The sequence below is a fragment of the Chaetura pelagica genome, unplaced genomic scaffold (genome assembly GCF_000747805.2).
Source record: "Chaetura pelagica isolate M959 unplaced genomic scaffold, ChaPel_1.0 scaffold207, whole genome shotgun sequence".
NCBI classification, from domain to species: domain Eukaryota; kingdom Metazoa; phylum Chordata; class Aves; order Apodiformes; family Apodidae; genus Chaetura; species Chaetura pelagica.
Window position 1 is genome coordinate 1,856,200 of NW_009953929.1, and position 17,457 is coordinate 1,873,656.

Here is a 17,457-nt window from a genome sequence, read left to right on the forward strand (position 1 = left end):
CCAACCACAACAACATGGGAAGGTGTGAAGGCCCTGAAAACAACTTACACTGTGCAGAGAAGAGCTCAGCATTATCCAGAGCAGTCATTTATTGTTTGCTTGTTTTTCTCCTGAGGTCCTATCAGCCCTCTGGGTTTGGATATTAACAATATAAAAAATAATAGTGGAAGTTGCTTGGTTGCCTGCTAGTCCATTCAAAATATTTTCACCTAAATGACATGTTGCCATCTTTCTGTAGGCATGAGAAGGATTGCCCTTTTTGTGGACCTGTGAATCTTGAAGGTGGCGACAAATCTTTTTATTATTAAAACACTTTCCAATCTGATTGAGCACTTACCACAGTCATGCAAAGGGCAGCAGAAATTTCAGAGGAATGTGAAGAGTACATTACATTAGAATTGATCTAAACTTATGTTTTTACAATCGGGCCTTTAACTTACAGAAAAGTATTCTCTATATGCCTATGAGAAAAAGATTTATATATTTATAATAACAACTCTTCTTGGTAAGACTCAGTTGTGCTCCATCAAAGGTAGGAACCAGGATTTTTTAAAATGAAGTAATCATCACTTCCAAGGAATGATACATACATACATATTCTCAGATCTTCCTTACATATTCCCTCACCCTTGCAACCATCAGTGATATTTGACCATTGAAATACATAAGCATAAGGAAAAAAAAAAAAGGTGTGTTTCTATCACAGCAGGAAACTGGATTACTGCATCCTGGTCCACAGGATTTGCCTGGCTGCAAACCCAGGGGTAAGCATTCCAGGCTCGACCTCACCTACAGTGAGGCCCTACAGCAGCAAGTAAGAAACAAGATAGCATTTGCATATTGTGGTGGAAAAAACAGTGAGTTCTCTTCTTTTAAAGCCCAGAATCAGGGGAAGGGTTCTGTTTTTTTCTTCTTCTTTCTTTTTTCTTTTTGGTAAGTGCCTCCATCACTTTGCATGTGATGGTTGCTTCTGATTTGCATGAATGGTACATGACACAGTAACCAGATGTAGAAGACAGTCCCCTGACTTTCCCAAGTTACTCTTGTGGGAGATGCAGTACACAAATCATTCTTTTCAGCAGAATTTCTATAACCTGAGGAAAAAAAATATTTTTTTTATAACAACACAGAGATAGGTACCAAACAGCAAAACATGCATCCAACGAATGAACTACGGGGTGTTTTTAATAGATTGTGTTGAGGATTCTGCCAAAGCAGTTCTGCTAAAGAAAGAATCTTACTCCAAATCACTGAAAGAACAACAAAGCTTAGGACAATCAGATAGATGTACACTTTTAGTGCCTTAATCCCTCCCCTGCAAATCAAAACAGTAACTGACTGATTTGTGTACAAGGTTCATAGATTATAATGGGCACAGGGACAACAGGGTCCTATAAAAACATGATAAATGTTCAGAAACATGACTTGCCAGGGCACTGTTACATTTCTATTCAAAGAAACAGAACAGTTTCAAGGCACACTGTTTCACATAATTTCTATCCAATTTGGGACTTTTTCTTGTATTTCCTGCATGTCTTGGATAAAGGAAAAGCTTTTTATTGCCTTCTTCTATCACTGCTTCAGAGAGGACTTCAGGGAGAGGTATGATTTAACACAATAAAGCTACCAGGATATCATGTAGGTCTGCAATTCTAGAGGGTTTTTTGGCTCTTCTTTCTTCATCCTACAGCAAGAATGTAAATACTTTTTGTTGTTTGTGGTGGGTTTTTTTCTTTTTGGGTTTGGGTGGGTTTTGTACAAGGTGGAGGCAGTGGGGGTGGCTGAGAGACCCAGGGGTACAATGAAAGGCTGCAGAGGGGCAAGGCAAGATGGAAAACAGGCAGCATAAAGTTATTGGCTTGTTCCCTCATGACAAATAATCTCTTAGAACATTCTGCTGGGCTATTTTTAAATTTAATTTGTTGCATTTAAATGCCACCACAAATAGAGTAAATGCTAAAATAGGACAGTCTAAACAGCTCAACACTTTCAAAATTAAAACAGAATAAAGTACTTTCAAATACTCTTGCAAGCAGGAAGAAAAAGAGATGTTGAGGTACTACTTGAACCCTATTTTCTCAGTTACTGACCTGACTTAATAGACAAAAGCCTTGCTGATGGGCTCAGGTTAACCCATGCTCTCCCTGACAGCTCCCTGCCCCATCAGCCACCCCACCAGCAGACTCCACCACCACCAGGTTGCACAATACCTGCCCCTGGCACCAGAGGACTTGGAGTGGGCTGTTTACAGGCAGCCTGCTGAGGACTGGCAAGAGAGGTGGTGAGGTTGCTGTAATGAGCCCATCATGTAGTGGCACATTTTAAAAACAGGTCTAACCAGACAATGTGCATAATAACCAAAATTAATGCTGTACAACCAGCACTGTCTTCCCTTTCAGTACCTGACCCACTTGGAGATTGCTAGAATAATACAGGGACTAATAGTGAAGTTCTTAACAGACTAAGTCAAGTCTCAGTTCAAGTGCAAACTCCCATCTCTAATGCATGCCTTTGACAATCCTCTTGCACCGTATGATGGCAAACTACACCAGCAAACTGCTGGCCTGGAACTCACCAACCTCACTGTCAGCTGGAGAGTTTTCACAGACTTTCAGTAGCGTGACAGGAGATTGGGTCAGAGCAAATCTTTTGTGCAATGCCCACATTACAAAAAAACCCAATAACAATCATGCTGCAGCAGTTGCAAGTGACAGTGGAAGCTGCAGTGGTGTGATTAGATCAAATGGTTGAGGCTCAGAAATTTTCCTACCTCATCACAACCATCTTATTTTTGAGGTGAACAAGTGTGTGCATAACGTGTCAGAGATGGCCTAAAAGACCCGGACACTTCAAAATACTCAAGACAAATTTTCAGAAAATAAAAAAGTAAGTAATTTCAGTTACAAACCAAAGAAAATATTGTGCACAAACCCAAGTGAAAGTTTAAAGGTTGTGCCAGTACCATCATACTACACAAACACCTACCAAAAGGTTACAGGTGACCTGGTCTTGGTGCATAAAGCATCCACGTGGGAAAGTGGTTTCTGAGAGTACTGCCAATTAAATCAAGTAGGACAAGACACCTCAACAAAATGGTTGGAAAGTGAAGCAAGATCACAACTAATGCAATACCAAAGGTAATTATTCTTTTAAACAATTTACCTACAGATGCCACAGATCCTTCATTATTCAACGTGTCAAATCAAGCTCAGTAACTTGCTTAATACCAAGCCAGACTAGCTAATGCCACTCTCTTCCAAAACACAACTCTGGATGTGCTGAGGCTCTCACTTCAGCAGTAACACCATCAGCAGCTCTTGGGCCCGTTTGCAGATGCAGGTGGGTAATGGAGCTGTTTGGTAGCCTTCACCCTCCACTTTGCCTCAGCACACACGATGCTGATGGAGAATGTGTGCTCTGAGACAGCTGACAAACTGTCATTCTTGTGAGATCTAGTTTTTCAGTACCAATTCAGTTTCTTCAGGACTAGAGGAAGTTGCTTTGATAGTTGAGGGACAAACACATTTCAAAGTTTCCACAGTTACAGTCACCAGAGACTACTTCATTTTTTGCCTGTTACTGACTTTCATGCCCCAGCTATTTTGACATTTCCTGTTAGCTAAGTGACAGAGAATTGGATGCCTTGAGTACTTAAAATGCCTGTACATTTGTGGCCTTTTCACATTCAGATAAAAACTTTGCTTCCCACATGGGAATTTCCTCCTTCTAAAATATGTGCATTATTTTCAAAGTTACTTCTGCACAGGAGAAGTCTCTAGCCATCTGTAGTCTGCACACTTTCCAGGCCCTTTACACTGCCAGAGAAAGCCTCGTGCAGGGAAGTGACTAATCATCGGTCTCAGGTCAGGTATTTACTGGAGAAGCAGCTGTGCCAGTTTAAGATATGACTGGCGTCTAGGTGTTTGTCATCCTGCTACAGCAGCTCTACAGTCTGCCCTATTGCTTCCTGTAAAAGACTGTATACAAAAACTGGTGTTCAAATTCCAGTGGAAAATCAGGTGGGTGAACTTACATCACCCCTACCAGCACGTACCAACCTGCTGCCTTTGCACTGAGACACACGAGGAGCGCCCAGATGACATCTGAGCTGTACCAGGAAGAGGGCAATTTCCAGGTTACAGGTGGGAATGGACATCTTCAAATGCCACAAAGCCATTTGTAAAATGACTGTGTGACTGTAGCCTCAGAAAACAGTCATTATTTTAGAGGGTGCCAGTAAACATCCTCTTCCAGACCTGCCTCTGCAGGCTTAAGATACGAGGGATCTGGCATAGGCACTCCCACAAATCAGGGTTCTTCCCATAGTTCCATAAATTGGAATTGTGGGCTGTGTTCCTCATCTGCCCAAGACAAAGCATGCTGGTTAGTGCAAGCCTGCCTTTGTCAGCTGTTTGAACTAAGTCAGTGGAACCTGCCTAAAGCAGAGCAGGGCACATTTATGCCCCTGGATACACCTTTTTGGCAGAGTTGTGCCAGTGGGAACTCCTGGCTATGGTGAAAATGCAGTCAGATGTGTTTGCGAAATGGTAATAGCACAGGACCACCAAGTAGTTAAGCATGTCACATAGTACAACTGTCCATTTTTAAAATTCTGCATAAAAAATGTGAAACATCCATGAAAAACACAACTGTCCTTCAGCTGTTACACAGCTCTGAACTCACAAGTGATCTTCTAACAGATATTATACCATGACAATAAATTTAGACAGGCTGCCTCTCTAAAGCATGATTATTGCTACTATCTTTACTGTTATCTTTACAGTCTTATCTAAGGGCCAACAAACTACTCATATCCAGCACTAGACAAGCACACAAAAAGTAAATAAATAAGTAACCTTCAACCAAAAAAAAGCTCACAAATGATGTAGATAAGACTGATTTTAAGGAAGGTGTGGCAAGAATGAAAGACAGTGTGTTTTCAGGAATGGGCTTATGGTTCTTGGACTTTCAGTGTGAAAGGAGGCCTAAAGCAAATGAGAAAAAAAATAAAAATAATCATATACTAGAGGATCCTGAACCTGCTGTGAACATGGATGCGTCTCACGTGCGGAGAGTCCAGGGGGCTTGGTACATCAGGCCCACACGTGCTGAGCCTGGCATTTGAAAAGTCATGACACGGATGCAACGTAAAGATAAGCTTTTGATGCCAATGAGTTATTTGTTTTACTTTCAGGACATACTTAAATAAATAATGTCATGGTGGGAGGGCATGGTGTGGTCACACTTGGTAACACAGACCCACTCCCATGAAATGGCTACAGTTTCTCAAGATACTAAAACACAAAGTGTAGAGAAAACAAGATCATAATGGATGAAGAGCTGCATAAACTAGAATAAAAATCTATATGCAATACCATTTTCTCAGGAGAGGTGTTTTAGATATATGGCAAAATCTTCCTAATATAAATGCAGTGTGTATTTACAAAAGTTCATTGTATTTTATGCAAGCCTGCTCTCTTTCTGACCCAAATTCTTTCTAGGGATTGAAATCAGTTGTGGCCAGATCTCAAGGCTTATTTGGCTCCAGCTACCTGGCCAGGGAATGTTCTATTCATGTCATTACTAAAATCACTACTTTGATTGAAAATGCTGTTTTCAATAGGCCAAGTAATATTCCTCAGATGTGCTATGTTGCACACAGCACACTTGAAAATAATTTTTATTGCACATTCCCATGGTATTGCTTAATCTGAGCAAAGAGCAAGTTTAAGACCACTGTAAAGAAAATCTGAATTTGTAAAACACTTCGGTTTCAGTATGGAGAGAGAACACTAGTAGTAAATTTAAGACAGGCAATAAGAATTATTTGTGGAATATAAACAACTTCTTCTCAGTTCAATGGGACACTCCTATGTCTATCTGGAAGTGGAGGAATAAAAAAAATCCTGCAACTTGTTTAGCTATTATCTCCCTCACCTACTTGTCTGGTTCTTCTAACTGAGAAACCTTTTTCAACCAATAATAGGGATTCAGTTATAGGATTGTAGTATAAAAAAAACCCAAAACAAAACAAAAAATGGAGGTGAAAATACAACAAAAAAAAATCAAAATATTCTGGCATTTTCAAGATGATGCCATTTCATTTTTTGATCAGTATTACTTGACATTTCCTTCAATCTTACTTTAAAGACCATTGTAAGGAATATTTCTGACATCTCCAATCCACAGGACAGCTGGATGCATACACCTACATTAGAAACACTTCCCATTCCATTGCCCATGAAAAAGAGTGTTTATCATTGAAGCTCCAGCCCCTGTTCCCTGTTTTAGAAATAAGAGCAGCAACACTTGTGCTATTTTAGCCATTTCATTGTCTAAATGCTATCACAGTTTAGCAACTCCTAGACATCAGGCAACAGTTCAGCAAACCTTGCATAGTTTGCAGATTTCTTATAACCCAGGAATGCCAAAGATATATTTATTTTCTGCCAAATGAAGCAAAGCCAGCCAAATGCAAAGGTGTAAATCCTGTCCTCTTGTGTACTCAGTGCCTCTAGCTGTTCTCAGGACCTGGCAGAGATTGAAGTTGCCTGCTATTAGTAACTAGAAAAAACATGAGGCAGAAGGCCAGCTTCTAAATTAAACAAACAAAAATCCTTTTCTACTTAAGTTCTAAAGACATGTATATTTCTTTCACACCTAGCTCTGCATACATAGATGAGTTTAAGTGAGCAGCTGGAAAAGTACCAAAGACTTACGTATACTTACATTGCTAAAAGAAAGGCTGCATATTTGAATGCATCCCAAGATCTCTGAAGGTGTCCCTCTCTTCATCTCTGGGTCAGCTTGGCTCCTAGGAGTTGGGAAGATTTTTTGATCAGAGTGGAAACTCCTAAAGATCATTTCACAAGCCTCATCAATCAGTCTAATGCTGGCCTAGTTGCCCTAGGAGAAACATGTACGAAGAATTTTGCAATTGGTTAAAAGGGTGATTCATTTCATTGTACATTTTCACTCAGGGAGAGTAGCGTGGGTTGCTTGTTTATTTTATTTTATTTTATTTTATTTTATTTTATTTTATTTTATTTTATTTTATTTTATTTTATTTTATTTTATTTTTTATTTAAGGCAGCTTTCATATTTCAGAACTGCCCTCACTATCCTAATGAACAGTCAGATATCCAAAAAAGGTCCTATTCAAATATGTTACCCTTAATGACACATTTGAAAAAATCCTTCACCATGGGTAAGAGAATAACACACAAATTTTTATATATATATATATTATATATAACATATCTATGGACACACATATATAAAAATACAACTCTGAAAGGGAGAAAAATTATTAAAAGTGACTTGTTTCTTGAAGCTGTGTGTACTCTAGAGCTCATACAACATATAGAGGAGCTGTGGTGTTACTTAGCATATACACTCAGGTCCCAGTTAATACACTACTGGGATGTTTAAAGAGTGACATGTGGTGCCTACTAACAAGAAAATGTGTATAGATGTCTATAAAAGCTATGATATTCTGGAGTTGATGGTTAGTATTTGTAGGAAAGCAACCAGAAAGAAGAGAGAAGCATCAAAATCCAGGTCTGCACATCTTCTGCCAAACTAAAACGAAATTCACTGGGAAGACAGTAAATTCTGAAGAGGGCTGAGTAGTGAAGAAATATGGTGAAATAGATGCAATGCTTTCCATAGGGAAAATTAATTTTCTAGTCATATCTCTCCAAAGCCCAAACTACTTACACTCTCTGTCTCATGTCCTCTTCTATTTCTGCTCTTTCCTTAATATTTGCCACAAAAAAAAAAATAAATAAAAACATTCCAAGCCAGGCTTCCCTGCATAGAAGTAAGTCTATGTCATACCAACCAATCGTTTACACCACTCTTCCAAGCTCTTTCCATGTGTGTCAGCATTGGCTTATAACATTATTTTCAGGATTTTTCCCCTCAGACTGAAACTCTTTGCACCAACATCTGCCTGTTCCTCCTCCCGGGTGCAGCTGCCCCAGCCCTCGAGCTCTGTGCAACTGCCAAAGGCTGGGCACAAACTGGAGTGAGGCAGGACACTCATTGCTGCAAAGGCTTTACTTGTGCCAGATGTCTTTCTTTAAAAGTATACTTTTTAAGATGCACACACACACACACACATATACATACCTTTTGTTTCTCAGTAGAGAGCTTTATTTGTTTACCACCACCACATATCTGAACACCTACCTCCTTGTCCCTAGTAGCACACATAGCACTGACACACATCTTACAGAGGCCGCCTAAACTCGAAACTTACACATTTAATTAAAAATTAATATGCCTTTCAGGCTTACTTGCATATGAAATCCATTGGAGCCCAGCTGCAGCATGTGGTGAGGCGGTGCCAAGCTGGCTAGCAGATGCAGACAGTGCTTGATCAGACTCAACTGCTGACAGGAGCTTCATCCAAGGTCTCATCTCTGCAGCCATACGGAAAAAAGATGTCTGCTTTAGGTGGGCAGGAATTTAACCATCAGAACAGGGTTTTTACTCATTAATTTCTCTTTGATATTATGTGATGGGTGGAATGCAGAGGATTTTGCTCTGTGTTTTAATGAAGACCTGTGGCAGAAATTGTCATTCAAGGATTTCCCAGGCCTGTGAGAATGACTTGGCTTGAAGGATTGTGTGTTCAAACTCATGGATTACCCAATAAAATATCTTACTTTCCTGGTGCTCATCAGTCCTAGTCCTATGAATCAAAAGCTCCTTTGGCTAATCCTGTATTTTAATTATATTTTGGAAGATTTGAAAGATTCTTCAGGATTACTTTGACCACAAAGTCTTCTGGTGCTGGACAGATGTTCAACAATCTCTGCCTCATTTTCTTTTTGTTTAAGCATTGTGCAGGGAAATATTTGCAATGCACAAGAAGACGCAGAAGTCATAGGAACAACCCTGAACGTGGGACAGATTGCCACAGGGCAAAATGAGAATGAAGCTGTTGGTTTAGAGGCAGCAAAAGGAAGTCTGGTAAGCAGTGGAGCCAATGAAATGGTGTCTGTCAGCTCAGTGGCCACCCCTTTGAAAGCCTTATTGCTATAGAACTGTGTTGGCTTTACCTGAGATACTCCTTCCTGCATTTCTGCAGTTAGGATCATAATAACTAGCCTATACATGTTACCGGACAGCAGGATTACTGCTGTTTTTAATGTATTACACCATCAGGCAAGATGTTGGGACAGAACAGCTGGACAAGTTGGAGCTAGCCTCCTCCCAATTAGCTGCTTGGTGGTTCTGCTTCTCAATTAGAAACTCACATCTCTCCAGTTATACATTGCACTTGTTTATTTCACCTAACAAGCAAGGTCCAGAGAACAGATCAGGTGGCCAGGAGCTCTGGAGTTACGTGCTGGATCATCTCTCTAGCCCGCTGCACATTGCAGGGCTTTTCTGTTTCCCTTAGGAAAATGTGGACACCACCATTCACCTGCATTGCAGGTATCACTGGTATGAGGCTTTGAAGAGGTGGCACAGCACACCCTGGTAACTGATGTTTACTTTATACAATGTACAGGCCCATCAAGCAGAAATAAATTAACATTTTAAAACTAACTAACAAAATAGTTTTTATCTCTTTCTCATAAATGCTGCTACTGGTACAGGCCTGTGAGGATGCCCAGTTCTCAGGGCTCCTCCCCATCCAAGCTGGTTTTTCTAGCAGCTTGCACACACTGCGCACTGAGATGGCTGTGCTGCATGTGTGGCACAGATTTTCCCAGTCAGGGTTCATTTGGAGCTGTTTGCATTGCAGGGCTTCAGAAACACTCAGCTTTCCCTTTCCCAGAAGGCTATTCTGACAGAGTAGGAAGAGGAAGGGAGAAAATACAGGGGGAAACTAGCCAGGCAGCAACAAAGGAGGCAAGCAAAGCCACAGCACACTGCTTGAGGGGTTGCAGGCATTGCTGTACATGCAGCAGAGAGGACAAATTACCTCAACAGCAGAATGATCCTGCATGCTTTGGAACAGTTACATGCACACAAACAAATCACAGCATGCTTCCTGGCCACACAAACAAAAGGCTGTCTCTGAATTATTCCATGCAGCCAAAGCTAGCGTTGCACCCCCAAACTGTAATTCATATTAAAGTACAGCTCCTGGTTTGCATGTGCATACACAGACCATCACACTTCACTAATTCCACAGCCATGTCTCATCCTAGTTTCTGTCTCCCACTCCAGGAGAAACTGGGACTTGGATCTCCCTTGCTTTCAGCAGTGAATGCAGCGGCCCTGGTCAAGGAACAAAAGGAGCAAAGCTGGCACACACACAGCAGTATGGGATTAGATGCACTTGCAAATTGTTTTTTAAAAGGCTGATTACCTGTCCAGGGTTGGGCAGTTCTCTGCTCTGTCCAGGCTGAGGAAATGCCAGTTTCCAAGCGTATGACAAATCTTAACTGGCCAGTCCTGATCCTACTAGCAGCCTAGAGCTGAGCTCAAGCTGTTTATCCTGCTCCTTGGACAGCTTTTATGGTCTTTGCCAAGTTCTTTGTTGCTACAACCATACTGATTCATCCAGCTGGAGCAGAACTATTTCAAGCATAGTAAAGAGCATACAAGTTCTTATTCTAAATAAAATGGCCCTTCAACAAAATGAGCCTTTTAACAAAATTATTAATCTTAAAATAAGAGAGATTTATTCCCCAGCCTGACTTAAAGGCACACTGTCTGAAACCATTTTTCATGAATCCAAGATGGTCCAAATCAAGAATGGAAAATCCTGTGTTTGGCAAAACTAATTACCAGAGGAAAAAATCAGTCTCAAGGGGAATCGTTAGAGATCTCAAATATATGTAGCTACACATTTAATATTAAAAACCTGAAAATATTGGTTGCGTTATATCTTGTATTCATATCAGTGCAAAATCAAGCACAAATCCAAAACCTGAACAAAGCCTGCAGATGTCCCCAAATTAACCCACAGGAGCTATTGGCCACACTACATTATTAATGGACCAAAAAGCTGCAGTGCATTTTCAGTAGGTAGCCTAGGCCAGTAAGAAGTTATTCTCTTTTTTTTTTATGATTGCTAGTTTACAAAAATGTACTTTGTGTTCCTGAGGGTTAGTGTAATCAGCAACAGCAGAAGTCAGACCAACAATTTAAACTTTGGGGTGAATCTTTTTAAACATCTAATAGTAGCTGGTTTGGCTGTATTGTTCTGATTTTGGGGGAAGGAGCTTCCTGCATTACAACACAGGTTCAGCATATAGAGATACACAAGGAAGACAGAATATACCATAAACATCAGACAGTGCATCAGAAGGATCATTCCTCTGATTTCCTTGGTAGTGTAGAGCTTAGCTCTTCTCCACTCTGCACATCAACTCGGTGCCTTTCAAGTTAGTTCCTCTTTGATGGAATGAGGTGGTTTAGGGGTGCAAGGAAAGTCATGGATACCTTTGGATAATCCTCCCCAGGGATCCACCAGGGTGCCAGCCGCTCCCCCATCACACCACCCAGCTGCCCTCCTCCCTGCCCAGCCCTCCAAGGCCGAATGGCTGGCAAGACAGGTGCTGGTTAGATCATCACCAACACCTATAGTTTCGAAAGGAGAGATCAAAAAGGAGATTACATTTGTAGGTGGAGATGTAAAAAACACAAAGCTGCCTTCAGCTACCTCTTACTATTTGCTATCAGCTAGTCTGTATCTGAGTTTCTTCTCCCACCAGCTCACCCTGCCACAGGCAGGTGGGTCACTTTGATTCTCCAGTTAAGCCCTACCCCTGGTAGAGCCCACTGCAACACATAAAGCTGCTCTAACAACCAACCAGCACCTGTTGCCTTCCTCACTCCTGATTGAGGTGTATCTCCCTGTGCAGGAGGAATGGAGAGCCTTCATCCCCCTGTGCTTCTAAAGACCCCATGGCACACCCTGGGCATGGAGGCAAGCACTTAATCCTTTCAGTCTTCCTTTTCCTTCCACTTCACTAGAATCTGTATTTCTTCTTTAGAACTTACGTGTTTTTTCACTTGTTAGCCATCCCTGCTTGGACATTTTAAAACTCCTGGTTCACAGCCCTTCTGCTTCACAAATCTACAGCTTCCTTAGAGCTCCTTAGCCACCTCTCTCTGCCCTTTGGAGCTGTCTTGTATTACCATAATTGATTTCCACCTGAATTTTCCAGGAGAGTTTATTACTTCCTATTTACCACTCCCAAACTTTACTTCGCATGCTTAAGCAAACAAATCCTTTTATACCTCCTCTTCCCAAAGTGCATTCCTGTCAAAGCTCAGGTCCAGTTCTTCTTGGGAACCATGGGAACTGTAGTCCTCTGCAAACTGAGACAGTGCTGGGCTTGTGTCCCTCCTAAAGCTGTAGAACAAAAAAAAGCTATAGACAAAAAAAGAACAATAACTTCACTTTTCCACGGAGTGGATCCAAGTATTTTTTTGTAAAAGGTACCACATGTGATAGCTCGCAGATCCAGTTCATGAGAGGAAAACCAGAGTAAACATCTATTTGTTAAATAATGGTATGAGAAATCTAAGCACACTGTATAATTAATACTATTGCAAAACATTACTTGGGGGAATACAAGCAGCAAGGAAACTGAATGTTACATCTAAAGCACCAGGAGAGTATCCATGGTAGGTGGTCTGCTGGGAAAGAGTAGACAAGGAGGAAACTCACTAGAAGAGTTGTTTGAACGAAGACTGGATGCGATGGAAGCTGAGGCAGAACTCAGACAAGAGGAAAGTAAAACCATCAGTGTATTCAAAAAGATTTGCAGTTTAGCACCTCCTAAGAGCAAAACCCTCAGATATTCAATATTCCACAATGGAGAAAAGCTGGACTATCGTTTCCAAAAGTAAAGTAGCAATTTCTCACAACATTAAGCCCACATAAAGCTAGTGCCAACATGTACCATTGTTGGTTTGACATTACTGAGGACATCCTGCAAAACTGCTTTCAGTTCCTGAACTAGCTTTGAGTTCTTGAACTCAACCCCTTTGGGGTTGTATGAATTACATATCAGATGATAGGTGACATAAGTACCTGAAAGGCCCTCTTTCCAAATCACAGGGAAAAGAAACTGATGGGATGGAAGAAAAATAAACCACAGACACCTCAGATACAGCCTTGTCTAACAGCACAAGCTGCACAGGCTGGTATCACACTACTCCTTCCCATGACTCATTCACACAAGCACCTTCAAGATTGTAGTTGCTTTTCCTTAGGAACAAGCCCCCAGAAAGCAACAAAACAGCTTCACATGCTAATACATTTGAGCTATGTGGCTTGGAGTACAATACAGATGTTAATAGCGCAGTACCAGAGATTGATGAGCCTTGGCTTTCACCCAATTTTGCATTATTCTTGACTGCATTCTTACAGTCTCCTGGATAACTGTGCCATCAGCAAGCTACAGCAAAAGCAAGCCTGGCCCAGGCAGTTGAGACAAATGATTCTTTGTAGCTCATTGCGGTGATGTTAAAGCTGGAACAAATTTCATTAACTAGAAGTCAGAGGCAAAAATACAAGTAATGAGCTATTTTCTATTAAGAAAACAAATATATTGGATGTGAGCTCTTGAATGTAAGTAGGGATACAAGAGGCAAGCTAAAAAAATACCCAGAGCAACATGCACACAAGCTTTAACCAGAATGTTTCATGCAGCAAATGTAGCCACCGGGCCTGTTTCTCCTTTGCATGATGCATATTTTCACAGATGCAGCCCTGACTTCCCCAGCCCAGAAGAGATGAGTGCCTGGGAAGTGCCAGAGTGGGCACCCACTGGGAGAGAGAGAGACTCCATGGCAGCACATGTGAAAAGCTGGGGGAGCAGGAATGATGCTGAAGGCCATCCAGCTCTCAGAGCAAATAATTCCTTTCTTCAGTTCCTTCCCATCAGTGTGGTAAAGGGCACTTGGCAATAGGTTTCGGACCCAAGCTGGTAGCTTTTCCTGACAGTTTTCCAAAGCTGAGTTAAATACTATTGACCCAGGCTCCCATCTCCAGCTCAGCTCACCAGTTAACCAGAGGAGCTGGGGATTTGAAAGCTTTCTTGAGGGTAAAGCCTGCACCAGTACAATTTGACTGCTGTTGAGTTAGTCTACATTAAGAACATTTAAATTTTGCCCAAAGTCTGTAATAAGAATTCAAATATAACTGTTGGGGTTTCTTAAATATATCTTTAAAAACCTGGAGCCATCCAAACTATGCAGGGCAGCACATCTTCTGTGATTATTTTTATTCATAATCCAGACTCTACATCAGCTGTCCTCATGGTTTGGTAGTGTGAAGTACTGGAAGCCTAGTAATACATGCATATAAAACTTCCTTTTTGGTTCTTATCGGTAGAAGGACAGATTCTTTTTCTCTTTAAGTCACTAAAAAGTCCCTGTGCAGGCTAATTCACTTTTCACAGACAAATGTGAAATGTGAAGACATGATATCTGATCAACGGATGGGAGGCTGTGTTTGAAGGAGGTATGCTAAACAGCACTGTGTCCTCGGGCCTTTTAGTAGGAGAGAGTGCTGGCAACAACTTGGAGAAAGGATTCTGTTACTGCTGTAGTATCTTGGGCTCCAGACTGCAATGGTTAGAATGTGCTCTGCTCAGATGGCTATGGGAGCAGCCCCTCCACCATGGCAACCAACATATGGCTTTGCATTGTTGCTAATAATCACACAACAGAGAAAAAAAGTACAAAGGAGGATGTCCTTGTATACACAGACAATCAAAGTCTAGGACTGTGTTCTCCAAGGCTGTAAGCAGAAGTTATAAATTGCTATAATGCATATTTCACTTCTCAACTAATCGAAAAAACAGTGTATACAGGTTTTGCAGATAGCTCATTTATTTTGCTGAACTACCTAGAGCTCAAGGATGCTGTTTAGTATGAGCTGGCTACAAGCACAAAAAAAGACCAGGGGAAACTGGCTCCCGATGTAATTATTTTTGTCAGGTACGCATGAGTATCTTTTCTGGCAAGGCCACAGCATCCCCTTCCTGAGTTAATGGATCTTTTGCCACAAATGCAGAAGAAATACAAAACATACTTGCACACAAACTGCCAGGAAGGTCACAGAATTTTACAGGGTGAGCAGTGCAGCCCTGAGGCTTCTCTTTGGCTTCCAGACACATCACTTTTAGCAATTTAAAAAGACCAATGCACTTGACAGCAGTTGACCCCATCCTCAGCACTGACCACTGAGCTGGAGATGGCAGAAAGGACAGGCTGTGCACAGGTAAAGCCCACAGAGGGCTTTTCAGACATGCCTCAACTGAAGGCATCCTGTGTCCTCTCAACCTGGCTCAGCATCACAGGACAGACACCAGGAGAACCCCAGTGTGCAGCTCTGTCTGAACTTAGCCCCACTCACCCTATGTTTTCTGGGAAGCAAGAAACCCTTCAAAACTAAAGACATCGTGCTCCAACCTCTCCTTTACATACCCAAACACACCTGCTCTGCTGCCCCTGCAGCAGTTGGCAAGTTGTGCCCATGCCAGCCCACTGCAACGGGGTCCAGCACAGACAGACTGAACAGACTGCACCAAGAGGGACCAGAGTCACCGTCCCTGGGGCACACAACAGATTGGTACAGGGAGTATTGTTGTCTCTGTTTCACATAGAGTGGGCTGGGAAAGAGAAACATGTAGGGTGTTCTGTCTTTGATTAAAGACTGGCAATTGTACACAGAAATAGCTGCTGGTATCAAAATTCTAGGAAGCACTGCTTACATTGTGCCAAACGACTAAAGACAGTTTTAAAGGAGTCACACCAGAAGTGTAACAGATTTTTCTCTGTTGCTTTCTGTTCTTACTTAGGAGGCTTCTGTTATCCAGCTAGAGATGACAGACCTGGCAGAGGTCACACTGTGGGCCATGGGCTGCAAAGGGCAAGTAGCCCAGTGACCTGCACACAAACAATCTTGACTTGAAGATTCTTTATCCACTTTTCCCTCATAATGACCAACAGACCTGAAAAATAGTAGGATTGATTCATTAACCAAACAAGGGCTAAAGCAAGAATGATAATTCTTGTAAATACGATTGCAGTAAGAATTACTTAATGCAATAAAGATTTAGTATACAAGTATTAATTTTAATTTTGGATAGCTTCTCTGAATTGCATCTCCAAATGCTTTTGATAGTTGCTCGTCTTTGCCACTAAAATGCAATGAATTCCTTGTTTGGGTGTCATGCATACAATAAGAAAAAATACTGAATTACTTTATTTGCAAATGCATCCAGTAATTCAGGTTTTTATAAACCTAAAAACTTCTTTCTATTATGCATAAAGAAAATACATGTATTGAAAGCTGGCACTGATGCCCCTTACTACTGCAGCAGGGACAGCAATCCAAGAGAGAGGTCATCTGTTGTGCTGGCTGAGGTTAGTTCCCACAGGTGTATGTTTAAACAAACATTTGATATTGTCCAGGAAATAGGTTTTGTATCTTTATTTCTATATAAGCTAGTTCTCTCCAGCACAGCTGTGGGAATACAACAGGTGCTCATTATGTCTCTCCTCCTCGGTCAGTCTCCAACTAGTGTTTGGCTGAGAGGACAGCTCCTTTGAGAAAAAAACCAAAACAACTGGTTTATTGATCAGTGAGGTCTCATGAGAGTCACTACAGGATGGAATGATGAGGGGAGTATAGAGAAGGTGATGGGAGGATGATGAGAGAGCTGTGATGCTTCAAAGAGCAAAGCCTGTGCCCAGCATAGAGCTACCAGTAGGCTTTGATGTGCTTGCTGAACACATATGGCACCTGCGAGGGATTGGAAACAGAGGAACAGTATCTCAGCATCCCCCCTGCAGGAGCAAAACCCTCCCGGCCAGACCGGCAGAGAGCGCTGGCTCAGTACCTGCTCCCTGCAGCCTCCTGCAGCCCCTGCCCCGGGCAGCAGCAACCAGTGGGTGAGACAGGGATTTCACCACCGTGGAGCTACAGGTGCGTGTTTGGCTGACAGAGGACAGACACTTGTCTTTATCAACAGGAGAGTGTTTCTCCACACACAGTTCTCCATCGTGTCCTCTGAAGATCCACTCCCAAAAATGACCTACAAATAATTCTTCCAAAAATAAACCTCAGAAGTGAGAGAACTGTCAGCCACTAAATCCCATTAATTCACTGCATCTAAACCCAAGCACTGTGTTCCCGTGAACTTCCCTACCACTGTTCCTTCCTCTCAGACAGGCTCGGTGGCTACAAACACTGCGTGGACGATGGGCAGTTGTGTGCAAGTGATGCCCCGGGAGGCAGGACACAGCCCAGCAGCAGATGCCGGCTCAGCTCAACACGCTGCTTCTCCCTGCAGACCCTGTGGCTGGACAAGGGTGCTCATTGACTCCACCACTGCTGTTCCGTGCTACGAAGAGCAGTTTTCAGAAAGCCTCCTCGCTCGTCTCCCTCCCAGCTGCTCTCCCCACAGAGGTCCCGGGAGGCTGGGAACCGCTGCTCCCGGCTGCACCGAGCCCTGTCCGGCTGCACCG